At 34.9% G+C, this 21404-nt stretch overlaps 1 long non-coding RNA gene across 1 annotated transcript in view; it reads right to left on the bottom strand.

Annotated features, from left to right (window-relative positions):
• Nucleotides 1–2372: 2372 nt before the first annotated feature.
• The window catches only part of LOC306642305, an 82911-nt gene continuing 63879 nt past the window's right edge, over nucleotides 2373–21404 (bottom strand). The window contains exons 5-6 of the long non-coding RNA XR_013758480.1: nucleotides 3674–3716; nucleotides 2373–3005 (exon numbers count right to left, since the gene is read on the bottom strand). This is a non-coding gene — a long non-coding RNA (uncharacterized lncRNA). The remainder of the gene's footprint in view (nucleotides 3006–3673; nucleotides 3717–21404) is intronic.

Here is a 21404-nt window from a genome sequence, read left to right as displayed (position 1 = left end):
TTATACACACACACACACACACACACACACACACACACACACACAGAGTATGATTATTGCAGTCTTGATAGGAACAGTAAAGTGAGCAAATAACCCAAACATGGAACAAACCATCCAGAAGAAAAAATTATGATGAATGCACATTCCGAAATATCATGAGGTCATGTCAAGTCAAAAATTCATTATTATATTAGGTGGATCATAAGGATTTGCACAATATAGTTTAGTGAAAGAAGTCAAGATTCTGAAATTCATGAATATTCTGACATCTCTTTCAGAAAATAAAAACTTTCATATGATGTAATAGCATATTTTTGTGTATGGTGAATATCTGTGGTACCTGTGGTGTGTGTATATTTGCAGCGTGTATAGGTATGGTGTGTTGTGTGTGTTGTGCATGTGGTTGTATGTGGTGTGTGGGGGGGTGTATGCATGTGTGTGGTATAGTGCTTATGTGGTTTGTGGTATGTGTGTTGGAGGGAGGGTGGATGGATATTCTTTCCTAGAGTTACTAGCTGAAAAAAGGAAATTTTCCGGCTCTCTGGGATTTTGCAGTTTCTCCATTTTTCAGTTCTGGAAAGTGACCCTCAGGTTGTGGTGACCCCATCATATCAGGGAACAGTTCTGAGGTGGCAAGATTTTATTTTGTTCTGGTTTTCCCTAAATTTCCACCTGCAACCAGTGCTGAACTGCTGTTGGCACATAGTAAATACCCAATAAATATTTATGAAAGTGAATAATATGGCTTATTCTCTACAGAGTAGAGCAGAAATTCCTAAAAAAATAATCTATGGTTTATGAATGTCTCATGTAGTTACTAAGTTAATGGGGTTTTACCAATTTTTCTTTTCCCTTTTTTGGTATTTCCTTCCTTATTTGTGAGAGAGCATGCAAGTGCTGTCCGCTCCTACATCACCATCTTTCATTGAAATTCATCTTCCTGTGTTCAGTGCCTTCAGAATGACACACTTAGTGTGAAATGTAATGCCTTACTTGCTTTACCTTTGCTAAAAATTCCTCTGCATTTTCTCCTGCTAATATAAGTACCACTGCTTAACCCCAATATTTCCCAAGTGCAGACTACATTTGAGAGCTATTTCTGGGAGCAGTAAGATATATGAAGGTAGCACAGATTATTTTCTCATGGCCTCCACTACAGGACTGAACAGGGTTAATTGGGGCTCACAAAAGTCCAGCTTCCACACAATCCCCTCCCATAGGGAGCAACAGAGCACCTGTGGCTGCCCAGGATCTCATCTCACTGAGCTGCAGCCACAAAAGCACTGCTGCTAGTTGACAATGTCTGTGGAAAATAACCTTAACCCTTATATTTTAAGGACAATTTAATTTACACAGATTTTGTGATAGGTGAAGTAACTGAGACTAGAACTGCTCTGTGGCCCCATGTGGCAGTTCCTTCACATATTCTGTTACCAAATCATTGTATGATGTCACATCAGTTCTGCAGAAGGTTGAGTCTCACTGAAGTGGACCAAGGTCATCTACTCTCGGGTGGTCCTTTGCAAATTCAAGCTGAGAATCATTGCTCAACATGGAAATGAATGCATGAATAAAAACAATCTGGAAAGACTTCCTAACCTTCATTCATGAAATTGGACATATGATTCGACAACAATTTAGAGACCGGGGAAATAAATTTTGAAATATTTACTGATTATTATGAGTTTGCTTGCCTGCAACCCAAAATTTCCAGGTGGAATTAGTGCTTTCTCCCAATTTTGGTAACCAATTTTAAAAGGAAACATGACATGGAAAATAGATGCAGAATAAGACTTTAACCTTGGCAACATTGCAGAAAATGTGTGACATTAGGACTCTGCAAAAATGTTTATCAAACTTTGAAATAATTCTTTTACATATTCCCATTGAATTGTACTTTTTATCCCATTGTTTTATTGTTCTTTTCTAGCAACCTTCAAAAACCTGATAGCAATTCTTAATCTATCAGAATCTTCGTTTTAATAGTGTTATGATTATGGATAAATTAAATGTAAATACAAGACCTAAAGTATGGTAAATACACTTCTCTCACGTAGAGTAGACATAGTGCCAGGTTTCAGGTATATTGCAAAATCAAAAGTTAATATGTGTGTGTGTGTGTCTGTGTGTATTTATGTGAATATACTCTATTGACTAATCAAACGTGTACATGGGTATGTATACTTTGAGATTATTTAATGCAGTGATATTGAGTTCAGAAAAATATATATTACAGCATCCATCATATTAACTAAAATAGAAGAAAATCATAACACTCTATCAACAACAGAATACATGTTGAACACATATTTTGTTCCATTGCTTAGAGGAAGGAAAAGGAAATAAATTTACATTTTAAAAATTCAATGTGATAATCCTACCATGGAGACACATAGGTGGCCAGGGCATCAATGTAACCCAAATTCACACATTTAAAATTCCAAGACCAAGACGATCACTGAATCCATGAGAGGCGAAGAGTGGGTGTGAGTTAGTGGTGATCAAGGTCAAGCGAATACGTAAGTTATGTTTCTTAATTTTGAACATGATTTTGATTTCAGTTTTCATAGAACAAGTCAGTTTCCTATCTACTCCACCAAACTAAATGGAAAACAATGTGAATAGGTCAGAAAATTTCCATCAAGACCTCGGAGTTGGTTAAAGAAAACCGTTAGAAATGATTTTGTTCCCTTCAGGTAGTCTTTGTCACCTTTCTCAGTAATTGAAATTTTTCTATGCTTGTTAAAGAATCATTAAAATAGCCATTTCTTCATCAATTAGAATCTTGCTGCCAGATTGTGTGACATTTCATGAACCAGCTTTAATTTGTTACACATTGTTCTCAGAAGGTGAGATGAGATTTCAGGGGCTTGTGTGGTAGTTGAGAGACGTATTTTACACGACCACTCCGGGTTCTTTTCTAGTAATTCAAGTAGAGCGGCATGATCTTGATTAGTTAATCTTTCGACATCAGCATTTTCAGATAGTACTTCATAAAATTTTCACTACAATTAAAAATGCAATTAAAATGGATTATCTAAATCAAAGTCAATCTTTAATTACTGCATACTGTCTAGATCTTTACTTCGCGATAGAAGAGATAAAATTCTAACAATTGCCGTGCTAATGCCTTCATTATTAAAAACATAATAATACCAGTCTTTTGAGGTTCATCTCATTTCCTATCAGTTCTTTTTTCAGGTTGTCATCGAGAAGTTTGCTTCCTTTAACAACCATGCCTACTTAGTCCTGAGCAGGTCTTTATGTGTTTCCCCTGAGAAAATTTTATCATGCGAAGTTCACCTAATTAATCCAACTCCTTTCACACAAAGCAAACGAGTGCCTCAATTCAGACTTTTTCTGGGCTTTTTAAAAAATTTCCCCTTTCTTCTGCCACTTTTTTACTCTTGCAAAAACAATAAATAAAAATGTTTTAAATAAAAGGAAATCCTTGGTAATTCCACTCACTGCTACATTGAGTCTACTTTTCAAGTTGCATCTTGTTTCTTTAAACCACGCATTATTACACATGCAACTTTTGCATTCTTCTTCCTTTTTTTTTTTTTTTTTTTTTGTTGGCAGTGCTAATATGGGTTAATGAAGTAAAATCTTGTGGACTTGAGAGTCGAAGGACCCTAGTTTCAATGTTCAACAGCATCTGTAAGTAACATACCTGTGGAGAAGTTACCAAGTTATATGAGTCTTCATTCCTTCACCTGTAATACGAGGGTAACAAAGTACACACCTTCAGACATTGTAAAACTTAGAAATTATTTACATAAATTTCCAGTTGCATAGTAGGTGACCAACCGAGAGAGGTTATTTGTATTATGTCATACATTTTCCATGTTATTATCTAGACTTTATGACTATCAAGATAACATCTTAACCTAAGCATGTATAAATGCTGATCCATCAAAAATCCTAATTGGTGGACTCTGACATTAAAGATGGTGGTTTTCTAACTTCTTGATATTTGCATGTAAGTGTTGAGTTACTATTTTAAAGCATCTAACCCATATCTGATGTTAAGGACATATAATCATGAAATGTCTTCTATAAAACACCTAAAAGGATATGGCATTGCATCAATCCTTTTATAAAGGCAATTAAACTAAACTAATCTTTACCTCTGGCAACCTAAATCCCAGCCAACATTGAGGCAGACTGAGTTATTAAGAGATAACAATAAATAGCTAATAAATTGTTAAATATTATCTCTGCATTTAATAAAAGACCAAAAGATTCTGTTGTGATTAAGGGCAGGAAAGTCATTTCTGGACCTGCATCTCAGAGATAACCCTGACTTCTCCATGACAGAGAGAAGTCTTACCCAGCAATATGGAAATTCTAAATACCTCCTGTTGTGTTCAAGACAGAAAAGTGGAGTAACCTGGGGGTAATACAGCTTATACAAAAAGAGGAATGAAAACTTCAAGCTATGATGAACACTACGAGGGAAACGGTCTGGTTCCTGCAGTGTTGCAAATGACATGGTGATAATCAAAGGCGAGGGTGTCTATGTGGTGGACGGTGACTACAAGAAGACCAACACGAACATGGGGCAGAATGAGTGGACAGAGCAGTTACAATCACCAGGATGAGCTGTGCAGTCTATAAACTGTAACCTTGACCTGGTCCAAGTTCACGATACTAGTGAGTTGATGGCTAGTCTTTCCTGGACTGAATAGGTCTATTGGTGAATTTGGGGAAGAGGGTGTGGAAGGGGGTGTGGAGGGCTACCCATGCCTTTGACAGATGCCAAAGAATGGCTTTATCCATTGCAGTATTGGATTGTCACCCCATAATATGAGATAGTTGCCTGAGAGCCAAGCTGGCCATAAGCTAAGCATTCCCTATCTCTTCAGGTTCACTGCTATTGCCCACACAGAAGAAATGAAACTGTTTACTCTCAAATGCGGTATTTTAGTAGTAAACACAACTCTTTCATTTGCTTCCAAACAGCCTACCATTCATCACCACCTACCACCATATCAGCAGCTGTTCTGTTTTAAATGTGGTCTGCCTGGGGCTACCTCATGTTTATTGTATCTAGATTGGATCTAGAAAGAAGAACTTTAATTCTCTTGTAGGCATTGTTCTGATAACAAAAATCTTTGTTTCAAATTTTCTGCATCTTCATGAAAGGTTTTTTCCCCTAAGTCGTGGACCATGAAGTCTGTTACATCACATATAATGATCTTTGGCAAAAGATTAAAGGTATGAAGTTATATGTCTAAACACATGAGCTTCAGAGAAGCGGGATGAGTAAGTGATCATCTGTTCGTACCAAGCATAAAGCAACTCCAATTTATGTTATTCAAAAATGTGGAATGTAGCATGATGCAGTAATTGGAAGAATTTATTATATTCTGGTCAAGTATGACATCTGTCCTGTCCATATTCCCTCTCTCTCTTTTTCATGGATTAAGAGTGAGGCTGAATTTGCCAATATCCAGTTATTACTTTGAACTCAATTTTCAGGTTTAAGCTATTTAGAAAATCATAGTACAATAATCATATAGTTTGGGGGTTAGTAGAACATTTCCCCAGAGATCTGAACATCAGCTCCTTTTTTTATATGGGACAAACACTTTCCTTACTTTACTTTCCGTCTACATGGTCTTTGGAATATTTTTAAAGACATTAGTATTTTCATATGTCCAGATAAAGGTTTTGTTGAAAAATATTTTTCTCCCTATGACTGTTTATTTAAAGGAAAATATAAAGTCCCTTAAAACTTTTGAATCATATAATCTACTTGTTTACACATTGCCTGAAGTCAACTGCACATGAACTTGTCAACTTCTTCCATTTGGAATCCTGGGCATAATAAATGTTTTAGTCAGCCTTTTGGCTGCTGTGACTAAATGACCCAACCAGCACAACTGTAGAGGAGGAAAAGTTTATTTGAGGGCTCACAGTTTCAGAGGTCTTAGTCCATAGAAGGTCGACTCCATTCCTGGGTGCTTGAGGTGAGGCTGAATATCATGGCAGAAGAGTGTGGCAGAGGGAAGCAGCTCACATCTGGTGATCACCACGATCAGGAAGCAGAGAGAGAGAGTGCACTCTCCAGATACCCCCACGCCCCGATACCCACCTCCTCCAGCCACGTCCTACCACTTCAGTTAAGACTCTGAATTCTGAATAAACTACTTATTATTCCACATTTAGTCCTAAGTAATATTTGATTTTTTTAATCTAGATGTACTTATTAGGAGTGATATACGAATTGAATTTTTAGAAAAACCATTTGATCTTTAAGAAAAATCAGTGTTGTACAAGTGTGTGTCTTTGTAAAGCAAACATCCCCCCTTGCCTTTTTGTTTCTATGTAATGTTTTAAAATTATAATTTTCTTTTGAGAAATATAAGTAGATTCTGGATCCTTCTCTCTACCTGCACTTCCCTCTAGGGAATCTCACCAAGTCCTGTTGCTTTAAATAGTAGCAGCTGATCATTGACATCCAAAGTTTTATCTCCCTGAATTCTACCCTGATCAATAGAATTTATTCATGACCATATCCTTGGGGATGCTTCATAGGATTCACCAATTTGACATGGTAAGGTGGAGTTTGGGGAATTTCACTCACTAAAACCTATTTAATCCCATCAAACCAGTTGCTCAAGCAAAACCTGAGTGGTAATGTTGATCTCTCCTTTTGTCTCTTCCTCCTCTCCCCCATTCCTTCCACCCACATGTAAGTTTACCTGCAACAGGTATCCTGACAACTTTCCCTTCCATCTGGTCAAAATCTATTGGAAATCACCATTACCATTTTTCTTGGACAACTATAACAGCTTTCTTACTGGTCTCCTGAATGTTCCTATTATTTTCCTCATGCTTAATTTCTAAATACAATATGTGTTACAAATTACACACACACACACACACACACACACACACACACCCTGGCCATCTCACCTCTCAGCCATGGCTGTTAATTCAGCAATGGGGAATGAAGAAAAGACAAACAGACATGCACAGAGAGTAAAAGGTGGGGCCAGGTGGTTCAGCCAATGCCTGATGGGGCAAGACTGACCCAGAGCTAGCTCAGCATGTTTATTATATAAATATCAAAGGGTTATTTGAGGGAAAGCTTTAACAAAGCGGGCAATCTTAAGGACACTGGACTGGCAGGACATTAGGGTCATCTTGTTTTGCTCAGAATCCTCTATCCCTGGGAGTTGGTGTCTGAACTCAAAGCCTCCACTGATAACACTGGCCTTTGCACAGTTTTCTCTGGCAGGAGTCACCATAGCAACCAGGCCATCTGGATCCGCACTTTTGCACAGGCAGCTCCCAGCACAAATGCAGCCACAAGTGAATCAGAGGCCAAGATTTAAATCACATCATTTTAGCATGCTGTTAAAATGAAAGGATTAGAGAACTTCTTTTTGATGAAATACAACTAGTAAAGTAACAAAGGAACGTGTTTAAACTTTGATGATTATCAGTAAATGTCTCTAAACATCCACTGAAGTCATGTTAGAGAACAGAGTATAAATGCATCGACAAATTAAATATAGACATACCCAAATGAAACTGCTAAGGATGGAAAGTGAAAATCAAAGAAAATTTATTAGTTTCTTGCTACAATTCATAGCAAGATTTCTTCTGATACTGCAGAATCATTTTATACAATTCCTCACAAAAGAAATCAGAAAACTGGCAAATTGCAGAGTTAGGAGAAGTAAATTACAGGATAATTCTAAAATGTCTTGTATCAAAACACAGACATTGCAAAAAGTCCTAAAAGAAGACAAGGACATTCATAGGGAAGGCTCTTACTGGCTAAATCTAGGAATCTAGAAATTTGAGTATTAAAATGACAAAATGAGGTGGTAACACACTGATAAAGCAAGCAGACATGGCCCCCTGCTGATAATGATTAGACAAATATAGGCACACAGACTTTGAAGCATATATACATATATATATATGCACATATATATATAAAACAAATAAGACATGAAAGGTGTTTTCTGAAATGTAATGCTAATTAGTATATGTAGAAGAAAAACTGTCATTTTGAAAACCTTTTAATAATTACCAAAGTAGGAGTCAGCAAATATAAAAATTGTATATGAAGGGGGATGGGAAAGTCGCTTTTAATTCCCAATGTTTTCTGATTTAGTGTAATAAATACAGAAATTAATGACAATATTATAAAAGTAAAAAAGAAGGGACATCATTTTGATATTAAAAAGAAGAAAAGGAAAGAAAGGAAAGGAGTAGAAAAGAACAAAAGGAATAATAAAAAAAAAAAAAGAATCTCTCTTGGATCAAAGATGAAAGTCCAAGTCAAAATTGCTGAATATTTAGAAAACAGTGACTACAAGATCCAAAGAGATACAAGAAAAGCATAGATCATCAGAAATATCATAGGATTAAGTCAATAAGAGAAATTTTAATGTTCAAATTCAAAAGCTAGAATAAAATCAACAAAAGAAAGGAAAAGAAAAGTATTAGTAAAGATAAAAGATGATAAATCCAAAGGATTTTTGTGGGTAAATATAAAATAAAATGACTAGTTACTTTCATAGAGAAGAAAGAAGAAAAGAGAAATGAACAAATGCAAAAATTATAAACAGGGAAAAATGACCTCAGAAACAGAGTAATCAAATGTATTTTAGACCTGGATAAAACTAACATTTTATAAGATTATGTAATTTTTTCAACACAAAAGAGATCTGAAATCTAAATAGAACAGATTTCAGAGATGATGTGAAAACTAATAGGAGGGGCTATCTCATTGGAAAAGATAAGCATGAGAAATGTCTTAAGTGCAACTGTAACAATCATTTAAAAAATAAATGATTGCAATTCTAATTAAAAAGATTCAGAGCATAAGAAAGAAGAAAATAGGAAAGCATGTAAAACATCAAAGTTTGGTGGATCAATTAAAACATTTATAGTCAAACCAACAGAAATTAAAAGTAACTTGTGACTATTAATGAAACATTAAGTAAATGATAAATTAGATTCTAGGAAAATGTTAAAAGAATCACATATGTCCAATTGGAGTCCATTCTTATCAAAATATGTTGATATTAATAAGTCCTTCAATGCAGTTGATCTGGGCGAGTCTTGAGAAGAAAAATCACATGCTGATTTCCACAGACAAAGAATATGCAATAATCATTCTGGCTTTTAAAAAAATGGGTATTTTTAACATGCCAAAGGCCAGCACCAGGCTAGAGTGGAAAACAAAACGAGGATAACTGGTATTATTCTCTTAGCAGCTTTATTTAAAATTCTTTTGATAAGGTAAGAAAAAGAAAAGATGGAGATAAAAATATTTTAGAAGAAATCAATAATCTCATATAATGTTCAGAAATATACCTGGAAAATCTAAAATAACTAAAAATTAATTTCAGATAATAATAATATTTGTTCAGAAATGTTCCTTATCAAGTTGAGCAAGTCCCCCTCTATTCCTATTTTATTGGGGTAATAAAATATCCCCATATAGGGATAAAATTCTGTACGAAGATATAATGCTGTTATTTTTCTTATTTAACGAGTAAATATGATGGATAAAATAGCTTGATTTTCAAATATTGATCTGGCTTTGTATCCCTGGAGAAAACTTCACTTGGTCATGGCGAATAATTCTTTTTATATCTTGCTGAATTCTATTTGCTAATACTTTTAAAAGCATTTTGCAGATGTATTTCTGAGTGATATTTGTCTTATTTGACACTATTTTCAATTTTGGCATTGGAATAACACAGCTTCACAGCTTCATAACATGGATTAGAATGTGCTCCCTTCTCTTTGTTTTATGAAATATATTGTATAAAATTAGTGTTGATTGTTCTTTAAGTGTTCAGTAGATTTCTCCAGTGAAATTATCTGGGAAGGGAAATTTACCTTCTGTGAATTTTTAAATTGTGAGTGCAATTTCTTAATAATTACAGGATATGCAAATGATCTCTTTTGTATTTGATGAGGTATAGTAATATGTGTTTTGCTTTTTTGATGAATTTTTCTTTGTCATATAAGTTGTCACCTTTATGTTTGCAAACTTGATTTCGTTATTTCCCTGGGATTGTTTTTATGTCTTCTGGGTGTGTAGTGACAACCCTGATACATTCCAGGCATTGGGAACATTGGGAATTAATCTCTCTCTCTCTCTCTCTCTCTCTCTCTCTCTCTCTCTCTCTCTCTCTCTCTCTCTCTCTCTCTCTCTTAATCTTTCTATAGGTTTGTCTGTCAATTTTATTGATTTTCAAATAAGAAGCTCTTTGTTTCACTGATTCTCTGTATTGTGTTTCTGTATTCAATTTCAGTGAATTCCTCTCTTATTTTTGTATTCCCTTCAACATGCTTTGTGTTTCAATTTATTTTTTTTTTCTTTCATACTTTCTTCAGATGGGAGCTGAGAGGATGAATTTGGGACTGTTCTTTCTTTCTATTGTAGATATCTAATGTTATAAATATCCTTCTTAGCATGTGTTGGCTGTGCCCACAAAGTTTGTAAGTTATACTTTAATTTTCTTTGACCTCTATATTTTTTTATTTACCTGAGACTTCCTGGTTGACCCATGGACGATTAAGAAATGGATTGTTTTCCTTTCAGGAGTTTAGAGATTAGTGAGTTTTCTCAGTCAGTTCAGAGTTGGGTCATGTTGCAAGAAATACACTCCTCAACGTCAAATAAAATAATCATGATAATACGGTGTTAGTGTAAAGGTATCCATGTTCATTGTTGGACTGAAATTTTAAAATCTAGAAATAAATCATTAAACTTTTAGGCAACTGATTTTTTCAAAACCTTACCATAGCAATTTGGCAGAAAGGATAGATTTTTTTTTTTTTAAGTAAATGTTTCTGGAACAGTTAAATCTATATGTTAAAAAAATTATATAGACAATTTAAAAATGGGCAAAGAGTCAGGTAGTCTATTTAGCCAAAGAAGTAATACACATGGCTAATAAGCATATGAAAAGATGCTCAACATCATGAAAAATTAGAGAAGCACAAGCTAAAATCACAGAGAGACCAGTATGCACTCCCTGAAGTGACTATAATCAGAATGTCCGGCCATGGTTTGAGTGGTTGAGGGCATGCAGTAAAACTTGAATTTTCATATATAGGCAGGGGGAACATGATTTTGAAAATAACTTGATAGTTAATAAAACTTAAAAATTACACTCATGAACCCATAAGAAATGAAGCATACACATAGATTTGAGTATGTATTGCAATATTATTTACAATACATTCAAACTGATAATAGTCCATATGTTCATTACCAAAAGATAGATAAAACATGGTCTATCCATATAATGGAATAATACTCATAAATGAAAGGAACCAGCTTGATATAGTCTATAATGTGAATGGAAATCAAAAAGAATCTAGACAAAAATATTATATAGTTTGTGATTCTACATTTTAGGAATTCTAAGACAAAATTTATAGGAACAGAATGCAAATCATTAGTTATCTGGGGCTAGAGATAAGGAACAAATATTTACACAAGTATTTACTTCAATATTATTGTTAATAATCTCAAACTGGAAATGATCAAAATGTCTAAAACTTAATATATTTATTTTATATCCAATGTGATTATCATATGCTTATATAAATACTTATACTTTTGTATCTATTTTGTTACTTAGCACTTGTTTAGCAGTAAACACTTAAAAACCATTGAATGAATAGTGAATTATTAACATATGTGCATGTGTGTATACACACACACACACACACACACACACACACGCACACACAGACATTTTGAGGATTTATAACCAGTTAAGTTGAACTTTTGGATTTGAGTGTAATGCTAAACATTCTAATATGGTAGTTTCACTTATAGTGAGTGTCTAAAGTACTTTAAGTGTTCAAACAGGAGAATAAATCTGTCTAATAATTTTGCAGGAAAATTGGTCAATATGTCAAAAGCATTCAAAGTAGAATTCTCCTAGGAATAATTATTCTCAGGTTATTTCAGAAACTAGGCAAACTTACAAGTATATGAGTTTTCATTGTATTCTAGTTCATGAAAGCACAAATTCTAATTGTTTGGTAAGGGACTTTATGTAATGTATATTAAATCCACTTAATTTAATATTAATCACCTGTTAACTATATCAAACTGTCAACTTTCAACTCTAGATGGATGTTAATGAACATCACAAATTTTGTAAGATCAAAAAAGAATTATTTTGATCTAAACCCTGCAATTCTGTTCATCCTCTAGTTTTTCTCATTTCAGAAAGAGGTCCCACCTTATTTCCAGCTTCTGTGCCCACAGCACTGTTACCTAACATGCTCACCACCAGCCACACATGCTGCTAAGCACTTGAATTGTGTGGTTCATGAAATTAGGATGTGTTGTAAATGTACAATATAAGCAAGATTTCAAGAGTTGAGGTAGACTGCTCCAAAATTGGAAATAATATTAACTATCTCATTGATGTTTATATTGATTACACATTAAAATTATAATATTTTAGCAAGGTGAATTAAATAAGATGCATCATTAAAATTAGTTTCATGTGCTCCCTTTACTTTTTTAAACTGACTACTGAAGACAAATGAGGTCCGTGGCTCACATTTTCCTATTTTACTGTGTTGATCTGTAGCCTACATTAATTCTTCTGTTTTTCTTCAGATCACACCCTCCCATTCCAAGCCATCAACGAGTCCTGTGTCATCATTCTCCAAAAGATAATGTGAGCCTTCCTGTCTCCGCTGTGGTCACCCCAGCCTGGCCACTGTGGTCTCTGCCCCTGCCCACAGCAAGAGTGGCCTACCTGATTTCAAAGTTTCTCCGTCAGCTTTGCTGTCGTAAAATCTGTGTACAGCAGCCAGAATGATTTTTTTAACACAAAAGGATTCCAGTCTTTATGATTTTCTATCACATTGAGGATAAACTTTAAATTAATTTACTTGGGATTTAAAACCCTATAAATTTTGTCATCACATACAAATCTCACATCCGTTTTTATAAAACCCCTGCCCCTCCCCAAGATTTTAGGAATTTACCTCAATGTTCCCTCTGCCTAGAGTTTTATTTGCATAACAATGATCTGCCAACACTTTCAGCCACTAATTTAATTTCTGTTCTCACCCAAATCTTATAATTCTATTGTCATGCAATTGAAGATGGACACCCAAACCAAAGAAACTATCCAATTTTTCTCTATTACATTACTGTACGTCATCTATTTTATGTAATTCAACATTTTAAAATTCTTGTTTATTTGTATATTTTATTGTATTTGATTCCTCACTAGAGTATCAATCCATGAAAACAGTTACCCTTTGCTTTTTAGGTATCTGGAATGTCTTGAATAGTAACTGGCACACAGCAGGCTCAAGAAAGAAATGAACCCAGTAGGTAGTTAAGAAAGTTGTGGCTAATGGGTACTTACCCACATGAAGTTTATTGTTGCATTTAAAAAGGTTTATAAAACTGCATTGGATTATCTCATGTTTAAAAAAAATGGATAGATATACACATGGGTGATCATCCATATGTATGATTATGAGATGAAATGAGGGGAGAAAAGGAGGTAGGGGATATAAGAAAATCATACAGTCAAAATGGGGACAGAAGTGGTTACCACTGAATGTTAAAATAGCAGGATCTTTATTTTCTTCTTTAAACTTCTCTGTCCTTTCTACTTTGGGGAAACTGGGGCTTAAGAGAATGTATCTATTACTTTTAAGACTAAAACAACTAAATTAAAGCAAAAACATACTTAACAGCTAAATCACTAATAATTCCAACCTCACAAAATTTCTTCCCAATATGTAAAGCCATAATTATTCATTCGATCACGTGTTCTCTGTTCAGTTTTGAGAAACAAGCATCCATATTCCCTATACAACAGTCTTACTTCTCAATAAAGATTTAGAAAATAAGTCAGATCTTTTATTTAAGCTGCAATGTATTGACTGAGCATATTGTACAACAGTTTTCATGACATAGGCTTTCACTAAACCCTGCCTAATTAGAGATCATTTAATTTGGTTTTGAGCCTTTCTCGACGTGCTACATGCTTGTTTTAGACACTTGAGATATTATCCATTCATCTAAATGTTATTATACAGAGAAACACCATATGTAATTTGTCATATCAAGTTGGTTTTGCATCAATCATGGTATTATAAAACTTGCCAGTATTATAAGAAATAGAAAGCTGATTTTAAAAGAGTGTATTATCATTTGGAAACTATATGGTTCCACTACTATAGACATGAGGAAAAAAAGGTTGTTAAAATCAAGACAGAATATTGGACAACAGCTAGGACATTTTGAACTCAATGTAAACTGAAATTCTTTACCCCACAAATAAGCTACCGGTCCAAAACTCATAACATCAAACAATTTTTCAAATGAGAAGTAACAGTGAATATTCATTTGAAAATAAAGACAGAATTTAAGCAGGTAGGATTTAATTAACCAAACTGGAACATAGCCAGACCTCTCCAGCTAACATCTCTGCTCATTAATAGATAACATTATTCCTGCCCTGCTAAACCCAATGTCAGAAACAGAAAACATCCTTGCTTCCCTTCCTCACTGGTAAATATCCAAAATTAAATAGGATATTAAAATGCAAGCATCTCAAATTTTTAAAAAAGTGTTTCTCTGTAAAAGCGGTATAGCCACTTTTCCACTATTACACTGCTACCACTGGGAAAAAATTATGTATCAGTAATAACATTAGCCACCACTCTTTAAAACATAAAATTGAATGATTTGGTAGTTACCACATGCTATGGTGGTCTTGTCACATTGTGCCTAAACAGCTCTTTCCTGTTTTTCTTCTCCAAATAGCACTCTATTTTCTAAAGAACTGCTTTTCCCCAGACCAGTGAATCACTGTGCTGCATCCCTACCCCTAATGATAATCCATTAAGCCCAATCCAAGGTACGTTATTCCCCAAGATATTTCAAACAGCATGTTGAAGAGTGATCTTTTTGTCTTTGTTGGAGAGACTCTGAAGGTGTGTCGCCCTAGAACTGCTGATGATCATCCTAGCTTCAAGAGAAAGTTCATACGAAAGGATCATTCTGACCCAAAAAGAGGAGTTGAGACAATACCTGAAGAGACAGAGTCAGGTTGGGCATTTGAAGGTGTGATTTTGGTCCCTGAAGTCTCAGGAGCTGCTTTTCTGCCCACCATCCCATTTTCTTGAGATTTAGTTATTCCTATAATCCTGCTAACTGTTGCTACATCTCCCTTCCCCTTCCCCTGAAAAAGCTACACTCTGTTTAAGCTAATTTGATATTGTCAGATGTAATCTAAAAATCTTTATCACCCATAAAGGACAAAGGATAGATTAGTAATGAGTTCATTTCTGATTTTTTTCTTTTAGAGATGCATGTCAGTAGACTGTATTTTGACGTATTCTACATACATGGAGTACAACTTATTCCAATTAGGATCCCATTCTTGTGGTTGAACGTGACGTGGAGTTACACTGGTTGCATGTCCATATATGAACATAGGAAAGTTAGGCCCAATTCTTTCCCTGTCTTTCCCATTCCCATATCCCCTCCCTTCCCTTCATCCCCTTTTGTCTAGTCCAATAGAAAATTCATTTCTCTTTTTGAACATGAATAATATGCTGGCCCAGTTTGGAGACTGAGCAATTGTTGTGCTTCAGGATTTCATGGGAACACCTATCACATACAAGTAGCCACTTGTACTTTGCAGTTTTTCCCCACCTAACCCTATTCAAGTTATCTCAAGGTCTTGACAAGAACCCAAATATAATGTCTTTATTCAGATATGTTCCTAAATTTAAAAGAATCAGACCAAGACTTTTGAGGAATGCTTGCAAATACCACATGCATACATGCTAGGTGAGGTGGAAGTTAACGCACTTCAGTGAAAGGATTACTGAGTAGCCTTAAAATCCTTTTTTTTTTAAATCTGTCATTTGTAAATAGTTTGATATCCTGAGAATTATCAAATATTCATGAATTACATACAATTAGATCCCATGTATAAGTTCTCCACCTAAGACTATTTAGAGAAAGTTAAGGAAACATCGCTAATGTGAGAAAAAAAATGACTTTGAGTGTAGACCAGCATCATTCTTTTATTCAGTAAATGCTTATTTCATGTCCTCTGTATGGCAGATGTTATTAAAGGCACTGAGTCAGAGCAGTCAGAGCAGAACAAAGTCATACTCTTATAGTATTGATATTCTGGAACAGTGCTATCTAATACAAATATATGGGAATACAAATGCAAAGTATATTTCATAATATATGGAGATTCCTGCGAAAACATGGAATGAAAACACCATTTGACCCAGCTATTCTGCTTCTTGGCATATACCCAAAGGACCTAAAATCAGCATACTGTACTGACTCAGCCACAACAATGTTTATAGTAGCTCAATTCACAATAGCTAAATTGTGAAACCAACCTAGATGCTCTTCAATAGATGAATGGATAAACAAACTGTGGTATATATACACACAAGGCAATATTACTCAGCCTTAAAGAAGAATAAAATTATGGCATTTGCAGGTAAATGAATTGAGTTGAAGAATGTTATGCTAAGCAAGATAAGCCAATCCCAAAAAACCAAAGGCCAAATGTTTTATCTGATAAGTGGATGCTGATACATAATAGGGGGTGGGGATGGGAAAGGGAAGAATGGAGGAACTTGAATTGTGCAGAGAGAAATGAGGAATGTGGGAAAGATGGTAGAATGAGACAGACATCATTATCCTATATACATGTATGACTGCATGAATATTGTGACTCTACATTGTGTACAACCAGAGAAATGAAAAGTTGTACTCCATTTGTGCACAATGAATGGAATGCATTCTGCTGTCATGTATAACTAAATAGAAGAAATAAAAAAAGAATGCCTTCAAGGCATCCAAACCATAATATTATATGAAACATGAAATATTTTATAGCACAACTGAAATCAATAGCTGGGTCTACACTTCTTAAGTTTCTCCATACTGAGTAGTCATGATTTAGTATGCACTTCATAAATATGTAGGATTTAAAAAAGGACAAAATGAAATCTAAACCAGAATCCTAAAGCCTAGGATATCTGGAGAATATCGGTTCAGGCTTCCAGACTATTATGTGGAGTGTTCAGACTGGCAGAAATGCAGTGCTAAATAGCAACACAAATTACCAAATCATCTCACCTTTTCTACTGTGTGTGTATATGTTGAAACACATTCCAGCTACCTGGTTAGCAGCTGGGTGAAAAAATATTCTGACACATAAAGATAATAAATTTTACAGTACATAGTGTGTGCTATGGCTCCTGAATTCTAAACACTCATATACTTTGTGTAGCCAGGGATGCCTCATCTGGCTGAGAACTTTACTGTTCATTTATCAGAAAACTAAAGGGAATTCTGGCTTTGATATTTTCTTCCAAAGATTAACTTATAAAAGGAAAAATACTACCCATTTTAAATAATTATCACCATAAAATATTTATAGGTATAAGACATGTGGATATGCCTTGAGGACTTTATTATGAGAAAATTTTAATAGTGTTTAATAGACACAAATGGTAACATTGTATCAGCTGCCTTCAGGCATAGGTAAAAACTTTACTGAAAAATTCCCATTTTCCTAATTATTATCATGATATACAGACTGGAGCTTCTCTTCGATGTTTTTAGGCTAATTTGCACACTAAGGTTTCATGCTAGAGCAATACATGAAATCCTGATTTGCTTCCTCTTTCTTTTTAATGTCTAAATTTTCCATATTGATTTTCTGAAAAATGTTAGCTAATCCACAGAGATAAGTTTCTGTGCAGGACCCGTATGAACTCAAGCATGGTGAAATGCTATTGCTCATCTTCTGATTTCACAGACAACTTAATGAGAGTCACATGAAAGTACAGGATCCTTTTTCACAAAGAAAAACTGTTCCAACAAATTGAAATAATCTCTGCATCTATGAATATAAGGATTTGGTTCATGATGTTAAGAAGCATTGACTTTATGCTTTCAAAACATTAGGATCACTGCCTGGCATATAACCATCAGCAAATGTTAGATTGTTGTTCTTATTATCATTTGCATCATCATTATAATTGTTTTAACAAGGTTTCGATTGGTTTTAGTATAACTTTAATTTGTTCTAATGTAGGTATGTTAATATTATCCATTACGATTTCCTTCTTAGAGTGCTGTCTGCAGAATAGCACCACCAAATTAGGTTTTAATTGAACACCAAAGATGATATCCCATAAGCTTCTATTTTCCTAAGTGTAAAAAAGTATGGTTTCAATCACATCATTCTTAGTTTGCAGTATTGTCTGGAAATGAGCTTTACAGCTGAAGCACACTGGCTTGACATAAGAAAAAAATCATAAAATGGTTTTTGATGGGTCTTTGCAAAATATAACCAATTATTGATTTGAAATCCTGCTTAGCCACAACAGAATACTCTGTAATCAATTACATTTGGGGGTTTAACCTATAGATAGAAGACATGAAAAAGCTGAGTTAATGACTTTTTCAACTGGCCAAATGATATCCCTGGGGGGCAAAATGTAATCCTCAGGACTGTCAGTGATTTCCAATTGTTGCTGCCACACTTGCTACTGGGGGCAGAGCTTCCTATTGCTGAGCCAAGGAGCTACTCTAGACCATCACTTATGTTTCTGCAATAAAAGACCAATGCCAGCCATTTTTTCTCTCCCTTCCAAATACCACTGATCTTCCTATTTCCATGGTAACCGACTCCTGCTGGCATGATCAAGAAAAAACTGATTTGGGATTTTAATTAATTGCTTAGAAATGGAAATGTAACAGGGACTGGCAGTTCAACTAAGCACATTTTGCAAAGTGAATAAAAATAGAGTTTCTGAAATACTTGAAATTGTTTCAGTGGCTGTAGCACATCTTTTGCTCGACACCTTAATTTATTCCATTCTCCAAAATAAATCTGCCAGATGTACTAAGCCATTTTGTCAACACAAATCATTTTGGCAAATACTTTAATCCCTCTTCTAAACAAAATGCATTATAATTTAAAAAATCTAACCCATCAGTGTGAACCCACTGGGTCCCATCTGAGAATACTCCTGAGAATTTAGTAGATCCTGTTTAAAGGAGCTATCATCTCCTACTGGTAAAGGCAAGGCCCTGTGCTTATTGCGTGCTTAGGAATAAATTCCTTGAATCCCCCTGTTCCAGTGACTCCTACCTTTTGTAAAAACCAACACATTAAAGATAACCTTTCAGCACAGAGATTAAGAGCATGGTCTCTGCAACCACACTAAATAAGTCCAAAACGTTGCTCCTTGGTTTACAACTATTCGTAATCCCCGACTAAGTTTCCTAACCAATCAGAGAGCTCAGTTTCCTCAAAAGTAAAATGCAAAGTTGCTGTGAAGATTACATATGTTAATAAAAGGAAAAGTCTTCAAAAAGGCAAATAGTAGAACACAGATATAATAAACATGTCATTATTAATATTTGTGTCTTTTAGTCTACTTTATGCAAAATCTAACTTGGATTTCTTATAATACTTGCTTTTAAATGCCACCTTTGAACTATAACGTATCAAGAACTGTTTAAAGTTGTTTTTCATTACAAGGTACTATCCATCTTTTCTTTAGAGAAATGTAAGTTTCTGCTGGAACATTCATAAACCAATGCCATCTAGGATCAAATAAATGATTACTAAAGATTTCAATGTAAAATTTTCTTCAATAAAAGGAAGTTATGTAACTCCAAATTATTTTTGGAACAAGCATCACCTGCTTGATTAGCACATGCTTTAATTACACAAAGACAATACATTCTCATAGTCATGAAGAAGAAAATACTAGGAATGAAGTGAATATTATTTATTGTTGTCAGCTGATGGAATTATCTGATTCAATGCTGCATTAATCCATTTTCTGTTATTATGAAGAAATTCCCAAGGTTCTGTAATTTATAAAGAAAAAGACTCATTTAGATCATAGTTTTAAAAGCAAGAAAGCCATATGGCATTTTGTCTGCATCTGCTTGCATGACACCATGGCGGATGGTGTCATGGTAGGGCCAAGTACCAGAGGGAATGGTCATGTGGTAAGACAAGAAGGCAGAGAGAGGGGGTGACCAGTCTTGCTCTTCTTATAATAATCCCATGGAAGAAAGAACCAACATACCATGAGAACTACATCAATTTTTCCTGGGTCATTATTCCCAATGACCTTCTATCAGGTTCCATGTTTGAAAGGTCCTATCACCTCTCAGCATCCACCCTGAGGAATGAACTCCCAATACATACTATACACTTGAGGAACACATTACATACAAACCATAGAGGACGTTCTTCTGCATGTAGAATTGCCATAGCACATTTATGTTAATGTGGTTTCAGAAATCTATAGAACATAGATCAAAGACAACTCAATGTGTTCACAATTATTTGGAAGAGCAATTCTATTTGAAGACAGCCTTTTCCACCTCTTTACTGAGACTTTTGAGTGCCGGTTATTCTGTCTTTATAATGACTGTTGTTATTAAACAATAATAACAGGTTTATATGAAGCTAGGCACTGTAAGGATGAATAGGAGGGTGAATGAGGTGCTATGCTCACTATGGAAGTGCACGTCAGATACCTTGACTATAGAAGGAATGCTCACAAATATTGTAGGCAGCTGAACTAAGAGAAACCAGATTGGTAAGTGTTAGATGTGAGTTAATTATGGAACAAACCAGTCATTCAAATATTGGCTTCATCCTTCAAGTAATCTTTCAGAATAAATTCTGTTCATTTGCAAGGATTTCTTTGACCTCAGATATCAGGGAAATGTCCTAGCTGGAATGTTCTCTCAGCATCTCATACCTGCCACTGTAGAATATTCTTCATACTTGCAATAGCTTGTCCAGTGTGGCTTTTTCTTACTAAATTATTTCTGTGAAGCTAGAGATCATTCTGTATAGTTCATGTTTGCATCCTGAACACACTGGAAGAGAATGAGGAGGGACTGAAATTGGAAATCTCCAGGTAAGGTTGGTATGAAGGAAGACTTAAAAAGACTCCCAGGTCACAGGGATGATAAACATTTTTTTCTCTTTTGGGGTGCTGAGGATTGAACCCAGGGCCTCATGCCTGCAAGGCAAGCACTCTACCAGCTGAGCTATATCCCTAGCCCCAATGATAAGCTTTTTAATTTCAACTTTCCAAAAACTTAATTATTTTTGAAAGAATGTAGGTGGTATCTATTCATCTTTCCATGTCTTTTAAAAACAACTGTAGTAAAACTATAATTGAGATATGATTAGCAGTGCATGCTTAAAGCGCGCAGTTTGACATTTTGATATGTGTATGCACTCGTCATACGATCACCCAAAGTGTTTCCTTTCACCACTTTGTAAACTCTCTTCATTCCTTACCCTCAACCCCAGGTAACCGTTGATTTGTTTTCC

The sequence above is a fragment of the Sciurus vulgaris genome (assembly GCF_902686455.1).
Source record: "Sciurus vulgaris genome assembly, chromosome: 12".
NCBI lineage: Eukaryota > Metazoa > Chordata > Mammalia > Rodentia > Sciuridae > Sciurus > Sciurus vulgaris.
The sequence above is the reverse complement of the archived record's forward strand: the minus strand, read 5'-3'. Positions and strand labels throughout refer to the sequence as shown.